This window comes from Adiantum capillus-veneris, chromosome 20, assembly GCF_014529385.1.
Source record: "Adiantum capillus-veneris isolate H3 chromosome 20, ASM1452938v2, whole genome shotgun sequence".
NCBI classification, from domain to species: Eukaryota; Viridiplantae; Streptophyta; class Polypodiopsida; order Polypodiales; family Pteridaceae; genus Adiantum; species Adiantum capillus-veneris.
This window is the reverse complement of record NC_140950.1, coordinates 22,886,755-22,899,276: the sequence shown is the minus strand read 5'-3', so window position 1 is coordinate 22,899,276 and position 12,522 is coordinate 22,886,755. Positions and strand designations below refer to the sequence as shown.

Below are 12,522 nucleotides of genomic sequence, written 5' to 3'. Positions count from 1 at the left end.
TCTTGTAAAGAAGACCCTAACCTTTCATGATGACCAAGAGCTTAAGCCTTTATACTCATGGAGTCGATCACACATTTATGGACACAATCCATCATCATTTCTTTTAGCTTACTCTTAATATAAATCACCACTATGGCAACCAACCAATCAAATGTTTTTCACTTTTGAAATTAGCAAACACAATTTTAGCCAGAAGAGCCTTCGGGCAAGCGAAAAAATGAGATGAGATACCCTTTAATAACAAAATCATACCCCGTACCTGTTACCATATTCATTTTGCAAACCTTGAGCCCTCGCCTACGTGCCAGCAACAAAAATCTGTGGTCGACAATTTCATGCACCAGTATTTTGCAAGCAACAAGCTGCTTCTTTGTCTCCGAGCTCCATATTCTCCACCACGTTGCAGCACACAGGTAGTGCTTGGCTTCAAGAACTAGCAGGTTCTCTCTCTCTCTCTGGAACATAATTGGCATGCTGTATAAATTTCTTCATGTCCTCTTGAAAATGTATCTGCGTAAAATCTTGCTGATAGGCACGTTGTATCACCTTCGGTCAGTTACAAGTTTCTGCGTAACAGTAATAAGTGCAGCATCTAGCTGATAGACGATGTATCAATTTATTCTTGTCTTCTTAATAAGAGAAGGACATTACCTTCTGAGACTGAAAATGGGAATTGATATCACAATTGGGCAAAGGTGCCTGTCGATGACAGAGACATCCTTCTTGCAACTCCGACATGCCATACGCAGGGAGCCGTACACCACAAAGTTCTTGAGTGAGCTTCCGCTCTCCATTTCCACTAAACCATGTGGATTTACTCTCTAAAGTAAATCACTCCGGTATGTCATCGGCGGCAGAGAGGTGTACACCATGAAGTTCTTGAGTGAGATGCGACTTGCATGTTTTTGACATGGGAGCTTCCCAAGGAGGATTTGGTTTGTATGGGATGGAATCAAGCATGTCTCTTTGCAATTGCTCTCGGACCCTCTCCTCTTTCCGACTAGAATAGATTGTGTCATTACAATTGTCCGAAGTGAACCATCTGGATTTGATTTTTCACGATTTCCATAGGTGACACATGCTTCTTTCAACTTTGGCATGCCATACACAGGGAGGCGTACACCATGAAGTTCGTGAGTGAGCTTCTGCTCTCCTTTTCTTGGAATGAGATCTTCTCAAGGACGAATCAGGTCCTTTGGGATGGAACCAAGCATGGTCCTTTGCTACTATTGTCGAAATTTGTGGCCCATTCTTGATTCCAAAAAATTTTGGCCCCATTGCTTATAAATTGGCTCTTGCTTCGGATGTTAGTGTACATCCGGCGTTTCATGTCAGTTGCCTTAAAGAAAAACTAGACGAAGCTAACACTGTTGTGCTTATCGAGGAAAATGTTTGGGAAGATATCCAAATTGCGTATATTCCTGGAGAACCAGAGGCTGTTTTAGATCACCGTACATGTCATTTGCGTGGATGTTCTTATAATGAGTATCTAATTAAATGAAAGGGTTAGTCTGAAAATTTTGCTACTTGGGAATCAGTTAGAGCTTTGAAAGCTTAGTATCCCACTTCACTTCTAGCTTCCGCAATTATATTAGAGGTATTTAATCTACGACACCGTCGAGATTAGTGTCCAGTGGTCGGGTTGACATAGTGTGAACTGGCCAGTGTGGTCGGTCACTTACATAAAAGGAGGCTAAGGCCTCATTTGCAATCATCGACCCCCATTGGCTGAGTGCCAGTGGTTAGTCTGCGAGGCTACAGTGAGATGCACTTCTTTGAACTGAACCATTTGGACTTGCTCTTGTAGTGAACCATATGAATTTCTTACGATTTCCAAACATGACACATCCTTCTTCCACTCCTGCATGTCATACTCAGAGAGTCGTATACCACAAAGTTCAGCTTGTCGGAAGACTGTCTTTGCTCCTCACGATTTACAGCCTTCTTCCTTCTTTCCGAGGAGATTCACATCCTTTAGAATGGAATCAAACTTTGTTCTTTGCAAATTGCTGCTACTCGTGGAACTCTCCTCTTTTTGGCTAAATCAGTTTGTGTCATTGCAGCTCCCTGAAGTGAACCATCTGGATTTACTTTCTTAAGTGAACTATCTGGATTTCTGACAATTTCCACAAGTGGCTATAACGAGAGGGCAGTACTTGCCAATTGAACAGGAATTACTTTTGTCACTTTAAAACAATTGAACTAAATATAGATCGAGAGAATCCATGTGAGGGACACAGAGTGGCAGAGTTCCACTCCTATACTGCACTAGTCTCAAACCCTGGTGTCCCTTTTGGTATTTCTTTACATTGCTTCAATAGGTTACAACTTTGGGCTCTGCTCTGCTATACTCCTCCAATGCTAGAGTGAGATCCCTTTGTACATATTTAAAGGCCTCTGGCCTCTCCAAAAGCAACTGCCAAGAAACATCTTCCAAAGCATTTGGTTTGTTCGTACAACGCAACCATGTCATCATCATCCTTCGTAATTCGTGGGGTGATTCGTACGGGGCTGCATGTCATCATCTCATCTTTTTTAGGGTTTTAGGTCCCTTGGCCAGATCTGCAAGTTGGTAGGGTTAGGATTTTTAATCCTAATTCCTTTGGTCTTCAATTGAGGTTTTAGGCTCCTCGATCGCAATCTGCAAGTTCGTCAGATCTTTAGTGGTTGCCACGTCAGGAGTGTGTGACATACCCTCCTCTTGAAAGAATATTAATCGTTTGCAATTAGACTTGTTGCAAAACTCAATCAAGTTAATTAAAAAATTTGAGGGTCATTCATTATTCTCATCCGTATCGGAGCTCTTGATATTTTGGCATAGCAAAGTTAGTTGTCACAAACTGGTGACGTGGTATGCCTAACGAAAAAAAGACCACTTATAAGTCGTTCCCACTTATGAGCACTTGCCGACGGGGCACTAGAGATTAAATACAGGCTGGTGGGCTGGCTATACGAAAATCCGCAAATCACGATGGCTGTGCTGACGTGGTAGACCGTATGGAAATTCATAAATCGCGCTGGCTGTGCTAATGTGGCACCTGTACTAAATTTCGCAGAATGCGTTGGTAGCCTTTGCGTTAGGGCTTTTGGAGCCAGGTGCTTTGGAGTTGAAGGCTTTTCATGTCACTATTCTATGGTCAAGGGCCTTCAAATAAGACCTCTGGGCCTCTCTGTGCCTAATTTTTGACCCGACACCCGATTGACGAAGTGCATACTCATTGGCAAAAATCCATTGACACACCAATAAAGTAAGTCCTCAAGAAACCTCCTGTTTCAAGGATGTTTATTGAAGATGAACTTGATGACGTTGTCGAAAGACGTGTCAACCAACTTTTGGGGGCGAAGAAGCAGTTGAAGAAACGCAATAAGGGGAGTGACTGTCACGAGGAGGTGTATTTTTCCTGTTGCCTTCCGTGAATAAGTACTATATATTTTTATTTATTTCTATTTTTACTTTTTTTCCCCGGAACCCTTGAAAAGGTGCAAGTGGACATTGCATGGCCAGTGTGAAACGGCTGCGGCTGAATAGGTTTCTCACAGCGGGAGTTTGGGTCGGTCGGTCTGGGACTGGTCGGGCCAGTTAGCACTGAATTCTGATGAGTATGGAAGCCTGTGTGCACCAAATGAAGTCTGGGCCACTCGGAAAGTCACTTATAACTTTATAAGTCAATGGGAACTAGAGAATTAACTAAAAAGGGGCAAACTGGACACATGGCGGCTCTTGGTGAATTTTTCCACTTCCATCAGCAAGAGGGGGTGCCCAATTTGAGAGAGGAGGCTGATTTGACTCATAAGTGAGCTACAGTGTGTGTGTGAGTAGTGGGTGCAGGTCTACAGCTTTAATGGAAAGCTTGCCTTCTCCTCTGTCTCATGTAGCGCGATGACTTGCTCTCATGCATCTCTCTCTCCCCTTTGGCACATATGGTAATGCCCCACTAGTTGGGCTACTCAGATGAACATGTACAGTTCTGGGGGTTTATGCGTGTTTGCCAAGGCAAGAGCCTTCTGAACAGGAACCGGATTAGCTAATTGCTAATCCTCCACAGATACGCACAGTTCCATCGTGAAAGATTGCGAGTTCGGAGAGTTTTCTCGCGTGAAAACTCGTCCAATTCACAGGGGAACTGTCCCATTGCGTGCGGGAGCCCTTGGGACACGCGTAGGCGTGTTCGCTCCGCTAAAAACGATCCGAAACAGCGAATTACAGCCTGCTGTGTTTTTCTGCAGGTTTAGGGTTTCACACCTAAACTGCAAGGGAACCCCGGGGGAGCCTCGAGAGAGCCTTGGGATGCGTGTACAGGCTTTTGGGCACTTGGCAGTGAAAAACAGGGAATTATAGCCCGCTGAATTTCTGTGACAGCTCACCAAAAAGCTTCCAGATAGTGAGGGAATCCGTCCTAGACAGGTGCTTTTGACCTATAGGGGTTTTTGCGCCGTTATGCTGCCAAAATCAGGTCGAAAACTTGCGTTTTCAGCCCTCGCCAGGTTTGGACAGCTTTGTGAAAGCTTGTGCTAAGTGGTCGGATCGTCTACCTTAATTTGAATCAAGAAATACCGAAAGGGGCGCCAGTCTTTGGGGCCTACAGGGTGTCTGTCTCCTGTGCGTAGTGACATTCTAGTCGCTGGACGCATTTGTGTTCTCTTTCCTTCTCAGTGCTCTGTGTAAAGTTAACAGGTAGTTGAAATAATACCGCCCTCTACGTTGTACAGGCCGGTTATAGTGACTACCTTGGTTATTTGGTGTGAGAGTGCGCGTGTGCGGAGAGAGAGAGAGAGAGAGAGAGAGAGAGAGAGAGAGAGAGAGAGAGAGAGAGAGAGAGAGGAGACCACAAACGCTAGATGTAGGAAGAGGGGGTGATCAAACCCCCATGATTACCAAAGCAGAAGACCCGTACAATGATGAGATGATAATGAAATGTGTACCCCCTGGCCCCATATATATTAGTGCCCAAGGTGGGCGCCCAACTCAAGTGGGAGACCGGCCCCAAACTCGGGTGGGCGGACAAGGTACAACCTATGCTATGGGTGGCCAACCCGGAGACACTAGCCGTACAAGAAAGTGCCCTAGACCTGTGTGAAGCAGCAGAGGTGTAAATCTAACACCCCCTCTTAGCACTTGATGCTGAATAAACCGCATGAAGCCGAAGATGTGAGGCAAATAAACAAGATGTCTGCTGCAACGTCCACTGAAGGACAATACTCTGGCAAACTCCGCGAGTGTAGTAGTAGTCGGGGTATCCCAACCACCGAGAGATCTCCATGGTAAAGTGCCATCACAAGCACTATAGCAAAGTGCTGTACTCTGCCGATGTAGTGTGAAGATACTACGGGAAGGTCCCGAACTGAGCGTGAAAACAACTCCTTGTCGTGAAAGGAGTGCCAATAGACATGCGCCTGTCAATGCGTGAACCTGTAACCCAGTGTGGCTAGGTGGCTAAGCTGTGTAAAACTCCAAGAAGGGCAGATGTAGCAATTTGCACCATAAACGTCCTTTGAATCAATGAAAGCCATACTAAGCAGTCTGCAGTGTACAAGCTACCGTAAGCTGCATCAGTCGGAGACAGCATGGAGCACCAGCGGATGGTGTCCTGTCAGTAGGTAGGTAATCCAAGATGAGGGGAAAGCCAGACTCAACAGTCTGCACTGTGAAGGGCCTTTGAGAAGAGGTGCGGTCAGACCAAGCTGTCTGCACCGTAATCATCATGTATGAAGAAGGGAAGCTAGATTGAGCAGTCTGCACTGTGAAGATCCTTTGAGAAGAGGAAAGGCCAAACCAATCTGTCTGTGCCATCTTGCCTGTATCTCCTGCCTCCAATCCTCCGGTGTCAACAGAATCCACGCCAACAACGCCACCAAACGGCAACTCGGTGTGGCTCTCAATGTCAATGAGCTAGGAGTGGCCTGTTGCCTAGGTCGGGGGATAAGTCTGTTGTAGGTTACTGAGGGTGAATGTATGCAACTCTGAAGGTAGCAATCCAAATGTTCGGGAGTGTAGAAGAGCAACTACACTACCATCCAAGCCAAGCTCTTGGTGACTCCAGATGTAGTCGCGTAATGATGCTTGATCTCCCGCATCTCGCGCGTAAACTCTCCAAGAGAGTCCAAAGCACTGAAGTCCCACTCTAGTATGTGTGTCACAGAGACGTGGCAACTGTCAACTATGTCACGAGGACGTGGCAACTGCTAACTTTAGTTGTTGGTTTCTTTTCAAGGGGTTTTGTTTTATTTTTGAGACCCTCTTCTTGAAGTAGCAAACGGTCGGACATTGCATGGCCAATGTGAACGGTAGTTTCACCCGCAGATGGGTAGTGGTCGGTACTGGAATTCGCATAATAAGAGGATGTCTAGGCTCAGAGCAAGATCATACAGGTCCCCCCGTCGCACTTAGCAAGTTGGTGGATACTAAGAAGTGAACTCAATTAAGGCGTAAAGTCAAGGTGGGACTACCAACAAAAAGTATCCGACAGTTGGGCCACATTGCACTTTTGGATGCAGTCCCAATGAGGATAGATGGTCAGAAGACCAGTGGGAGCCCAACGGAAGCATCTCCTAAAATTTAGGGAATTGCTATTTTGGGCCGTGAAATGTGTTCGCGTCATTGCCTCCGGTATGACTAGGGGAACATTTTATAACTCTGCCGCGAAGTCAATTGACGTGTTGGTTGAGATATTTTTAAGCGGCGAACCCGAAACGGGAAAATGCTTGTAAATGCGCCAAGTGTCAGTTTTTCATGGACTTTCCTCCTACAGAAAAATGGGCGCTGATTTTTAAGCTGGGAGAGGCCTCATTATGCATTTTGTCACAGGTTAAGAGCTATGGAGTGCTTCCTTTCCCTCTCATGTACAGTGTGGTGCTAGGAGTGATGCCTTGCACACTACACACTGCTCTCTCTCTCTCCCCTACGTGCAGTTATGTGATGCCCCACAAGAGGGCTCCTCATTTGATTGATGTACAACTGTGTGGGTTCATGCTTTTGTGCTGAGGCAAGAGCCTCCTTAAGCAAGAACAGGGGTAGCTAACTGCTACTCCAAAGCAGGCATTGGTGAGGGTCATAACCTCACCATACAGGTGCAAAATCAGCGCTGTGTATGCGCTGTAATTTTACTGTTTTTCAGCCATACGGACGCTAGAACCTTTGGGAATGGTGCCCCATTGGCAGAGGACAGTTAGGGGACTGTTTGGGGCTGAAAACAGGGCAAAAACCAGTAAATACAGCATGCTGAATTTACTGTTTTTGGGCAGGAATCAGAGGGTATACGCTAGTAGAAGCGAGTTCCAACAGGGGAATTGGTTTCGCGCAAGTTTTGGGGCTGTTATGTTGCCGAAATTTGGCCAAAACAGGCGGTATCTAGTGGGATACAGTCAAAGGATTCCCAGGACTCTTCTTTGTTCTTTACCCTCCTAAAGAATAAAGAAATACCGAAAGGGGCACCAATTTTGGGGCCTACAGGTTGTCGGCGTCTGCTCGGAGCATTCTAGCTTCCGAGCCGTGTGTGATTTAAGTGTTAATTCCCGTTACAGGTTACCTTTGCAAAGTGCTCTGTGTGTGTGTCTAAAGTAAAGAATTTTGGGTGAAAGCCAACGCCTACCGCCCCACGGGCCGGTTTCAAGGTTCCATTGCTGGGATATCGATCACTTTTTCCTCAAGAAGTGAGCCTCGATTGTTTTGGGTAAAGGCACATAGTGCAGGAACACAGGATTACACTATGGCCGACAATGGGAAGGGCATTATGGAAGAGGTTTCCTCTTCACAGGACAGACATGAAATTCCACATGTACACCTTGCTAAAAAGTGGTCAAATTAGGGCTGATTTTCTGCTGCGTTTTTTGGGTTTGCAAGTATGAACCAAGATGCGATAGGGAGAGGTCTCACGGTGGTAGATTGGCCACTAGATCTTCTGTGGGAGTGATGTGGGTCTGCTAGGTGACACGCTGCTTGCCGATTCTTTGAGGCGATTGCTTGGATTCTATGACGCATTGGTAAATCATCTTGAAATTTGAGCTTGCTTGGTCGTGGGTGGTACGTCAGTGTTGTGGAATTATCCTCGTTTGCAGAGGCAAGAGCCTCTTGCACAAGTAAAAAGTTAAGGGACAGGTTGCAAGATGCTATGTGGTGAAGTTCAAGAACTATCCACCTATGGATGCAAAGTGGATGGAAGAGCATGAACTGTCAGAGTCACCAAATGTACTGCAGCTTTACCTTGAAGCCTTTGGGTTACAGCCTACTTATGCCCCAACTGAACGTGTGCAAAGGAGGGGTAATGATAGAGCTAGTACATCAAATGTACATATGAATTCAGTGTAATAGATGGAAATGACAAAAGTATGAAGGTCTCATTAAGTCATTTGTATCTATATGTTATGACCTTTCTTGCGGATACATGCGATGATAAAAGAGTGTTGATAGCACAAGATCATCAGTGGCGTGTATTTATGGTATGCAATCGAGGACGTTTGCGATTTCAAGAGGGGGGTATGTCACGGGGACGTGGCAACTGTTAACTATGTCACGAGGATGTGGCAACTGCTAACTTTAGTTGTTGGTTTCTTTTCAAGGGGTTTTGTTTTATTTTTGAAACCCTCTTCTTGAAGTAGCAAACGGTTGGACATTGCATGGCCAATGTGAACGGTAGTTTCACCCGCAGATGGGTAGCGGTCGGCACTGGAATTCGTATAATAAGAGGATGTCTAGGCTCAGAGCAAGATCATATAGGTCCCCCCGTCGCACTTAGCAAGTTGGTGGATACTAGGAAGTGAACTCAATTAAGGCGTAAAGTCAAGGTGGGACTACCAACAAAAAGTATCCGACAGTTGGGCCACATTGCACTTTTGGATGCAGTCCCAATGAGGATAGATGGTCAGAAGACCAGTGGGAGCCCAACGGAAGCATCTCCTAAAATTTAGGGAATTGCTATTTTGGGCCGTGAAATGTGTTCGCGTCATTGCCTCCGGTATGACTAGGGGAACATTTTATAACTCTGCCGCGAAGTCAATTGACGTGTCGGTTGAGATATTTTTAAGCGGCGAACCCGAAACGGGAAAATGCTTGTAAATGCGCCAAGTGTCAGTTTTTCATGGACTTTCCTCCTACAGAAAAATGGGCGCTGATTTTTAAGCTGGGAGAGGCCTCATTATGCATTTTGTCACAGGTTAAGAGCTATGGAGTACTTCCTTTCCCTCTCATGTACAGTGTGGTGCTAGGAGTGATGCCTTGCACACTACACACTGCTCTCTCTCTCTCCCCTACGTGCAGTTATGTGATGCCTCACAAGAGGGCTCCTCATTTGACTGATGTACAACTGTGTGGGTTCATGCTTTTGTGCTGAGGCAAGAGCCTCCTTGAGCAGGAACAGGGGTAGCTAGCTGCTACTCCAAAGCAGGCATTGGTGAGGGTCATAACCTCACCATACAAGTGCAAAATCAGCGTTGTGTATGCGCTGTAATTTTACTGTTTTTCAGCCATACGGACGCCAAAACCTTTGGGAATGGTGCCCCATTGGCAGAGGACAGTTAGGGGACTGTTTGGGGCTGAAAACAGGGCAAAAACCAGTAAATACAGCGTACTAAATTTACTGTTTTTGGGCAGGAATCAGAGGGTATGCGCTAGTAGAAGCGAGTTTCAGCAGGGGAATTGGTTTCGCGCAAGTTTTGGGGCTGTTATGTTGCCGAAATTTGGCCAAAATAGGCGGTATCTAGTGGGATACAGTCAAAGGATTCCCAGGACTCTTCTTTGTTCTTTACCCTCCTAAAGAATAAAGAAATACCAAAAGGGGCGCCAATTTTGGGGCCTACAGGTTGTCGGCGTCTGCTCGGAGCATTCTAGCTTCCTAGCCGTGTGTGATTAAGTGTTAATTCCCGTTACAGGTTACCTTTGCAAAGTGCTCTGCGTGTGTGTCTAAAGCAAAGAATTTTGGGTGAAAGCCAACGCCTACCGCCCGACGAGCCGGTTTCAATGTGAACCTATCCAAGAAGAAATACAAGATCCTCTCCCAAATTCTATGTAGATGCTCCTATGTAAGCAAGTGATCTGACGTGTGGTAAGTGTTTGTCCACCCAAGATGGTGGTGTCTTCTCTAGGAATGTTGGAATCCCATATGCCATAAGCATGGCCATATCTCGTGTGAACTCCTCAGATGAGTGCATAGGTGTGTCCATAGCAAGCCACAAGTCACCACCCCCTCTGGAGTGCGCAACCGTCAGATGATGGTTGGAATGAATGGATCTCCCAAGGATCATACGCCCGTAGATGATCAAGCGAATGTCAAAGATACCGTATACTGCAGCAGTCATTGAGAGATCGCATGAACCACCATCGAATGGTGTCCTGGCAAACGTCATCCTTTGTGAAAAACACAAGCCAAGTGTTTGTTGTCCACCCAAAAACACAACTGCGAGGTGATTAAAATGCTGATGTCCAGTGATTTTCAGCATGCTCGTATGCATCCGGACAAGGTGGGTAGCCGGACAATGCAGTCTGTATGCGTACGCAAAGGGTGGCTAGAAATCCCTCACGACCCAACAAGAAATAAATGAAGTATGAGGTCACCCGGACAAGGTGGGCGGCTGGCCCAAAAGTGGTGGCCGGACAGTGCAGTCTGTATGCTTATGCAAAGGGTGGCCAGCCTGGAGGCACACTAGCCGTACAAGTTTGCCCTAGACCTGTGAAGCAGCAGACTGGTGTAAGTCTAACACCCCCTCTCAGCCACATCGGATGCTGAACAAACCGCATGAAGTTGAAGATGGGAGGCAAATGATGACTCCATGAGTGTAGTAGTAGTCTGGGGTGTCTAGAAATCCCCCACGACCCAACAAGAAATAAATGAAGTATGAGGGCACCCGAACAAGGGGTCAGCCTGGAGGCACACTAGCCGTACAAGTATGCCCTAGACCTGTGAAGCAGCAGAGTGGTGTAAGTCTAACACCCCCGCTCAGCACCGGATGCTGAACAAACCGCATGAAGCCGAAGATGTGGGGCAAACGATGAGTCCATGAGTGTAGCAGCAGTCTGGGGTGTTCCAACTGCCAAGAAATCTTCGTGGCACCAGCTTTTGGAGCCAATACCTTTGGGCACGAAACTACGTCGGGCCGTGTCGACCAAAGTGAACTGTGACTTCAAAGTTTTGAAGTGTTTTAAGTGATTCTCTTGTGTGTTGTGACAGATTCTAGACTTGGGATGCTCAAATTGGTGACAGACAGACCGTTAGAAGAGAGTTACCAGACTTGGATCGAGAGGAATTTCCACAGCAGTTGGACAAAGGGGATCAACAATCGATGGCAGTTCAAGAGCAGCTTAAGTTGCTCGAGGATTGACCAGTCCAACGGACTTTGGATCTCCTGGAGATTCAGTTGCATGTGCCTCTCACAGTAGACATTTTTCAGGGCGAACAGAAGAGTGAGTCTTTGCAATTTGCAAAGGATTTTGACTATTTAGCAGGCTTCACATCTCCAGTAGTTGTCCCACTTTTTGAGATCTTGCTAGTTTAGTTCTTCACGGTTTGTCCATGGAGATCTCCAGGTGTTAATAATTGAGTTGGTCACTATGCGTCGACATTCTTTCCCTGCAGCTATCAAGACCATGTCACTTTTTTTTTCGGTCGAGAGAGAGCTGTCAAAGTCGACGATGCGAAAGCGTACAACAATGGGGAGAATACACGAGAGAGAGAAATAGAGAGAAGAGATATTGGTGAATCAACGGTCCTTGGCAATCAATTGATGATTATACAATTGGGGCTAGGTGTACCTGTATAGTCACCTTGAAAAATTGCCCAACCCAGAGTTTGACGTCCAGACTTTCCAGACAATGAAGTTTGAAACATATCCTATCCATAATCCGGTCAACAACAATGGATTGGTGCACTCTTCCATATTGTTTTAAATACATGTGATTGGTTCCTTGATGTGCCTTGAACTTTGACCTACAAGTTTAAACACCGAGAACTTGAACTCCAACACATGGGTCCAAATCATTTGTAGGGAGCTTCATTTTGCCCCTCTCTACCGCTCACAAGCCGCTCTGGCTGAAGCTAGTTGCGGCAACCACCACCTGACTAGGAATCTGGCGTTGTGGCCATTGTGGTCACCACCACGTTTGCCATGTTGATCACCAATGTCAATTCTTTATCACCGTTATCTATGTCCATCTTCCTTTGCCTTTGTCCTTTTGTGAGTTCTCGCGTTTGCCTTTGGCTTCGCATTCTCGAGCCAAACAAAGCATTGTCACATTTATAACAACGGTTGTCGTACCTCGTGGGTACCGAGGCATCTAATTGAGCACTGGTACTGCCATTTTTGTCAGGCTTGCCTTTGCCTTTATCCTCTAGCAAACTCGTGCATTTGCCTTTGGCTTCACAATCTCAAGCCAAAAAAATTGACAGCTTCCTTGAGAACTTCGCCCGTGCATAGGGTGCTAACTGGCTGGTGTACAATCCACTATCCATAGTCGATAGTTGGTGTTGGTCATTGTCGTCGCTAGCGCTCGAGCAAGGGAGGTGCCATTGCATGGTTACAAGCCTCTGCAAGGCC

At 46.2% G+C, this 12,522-nt stretch overlaps 1 protein-coding gene across 2 annotated transcripts in view; it reads left to right on the top strand.

Moving 5' to 3' along the window:
* The first annotated feature begins 219 nt into the window (after positions 1-219).
* The window catches only part of LOC147432231 (FAD synthetase 1, chloroplastic-like), a 51,718-nt gene continuing 39,415 nt past the window's right edge, over positions 220-12,522 (top strand). Inside the window, exon 1 of one of the 2 annotated variants that reach the window (XM_086491543.1) lies at positions 220-413. The gene's annotated coding sequence lies outside the window, so the exon portion shown is untranslated. Of the gene's footprint in view, positions 441-12,522 lie in introns of both variants that reach the window. The other variant, XM_086491542.1, reaches the window with a different exon arrangement.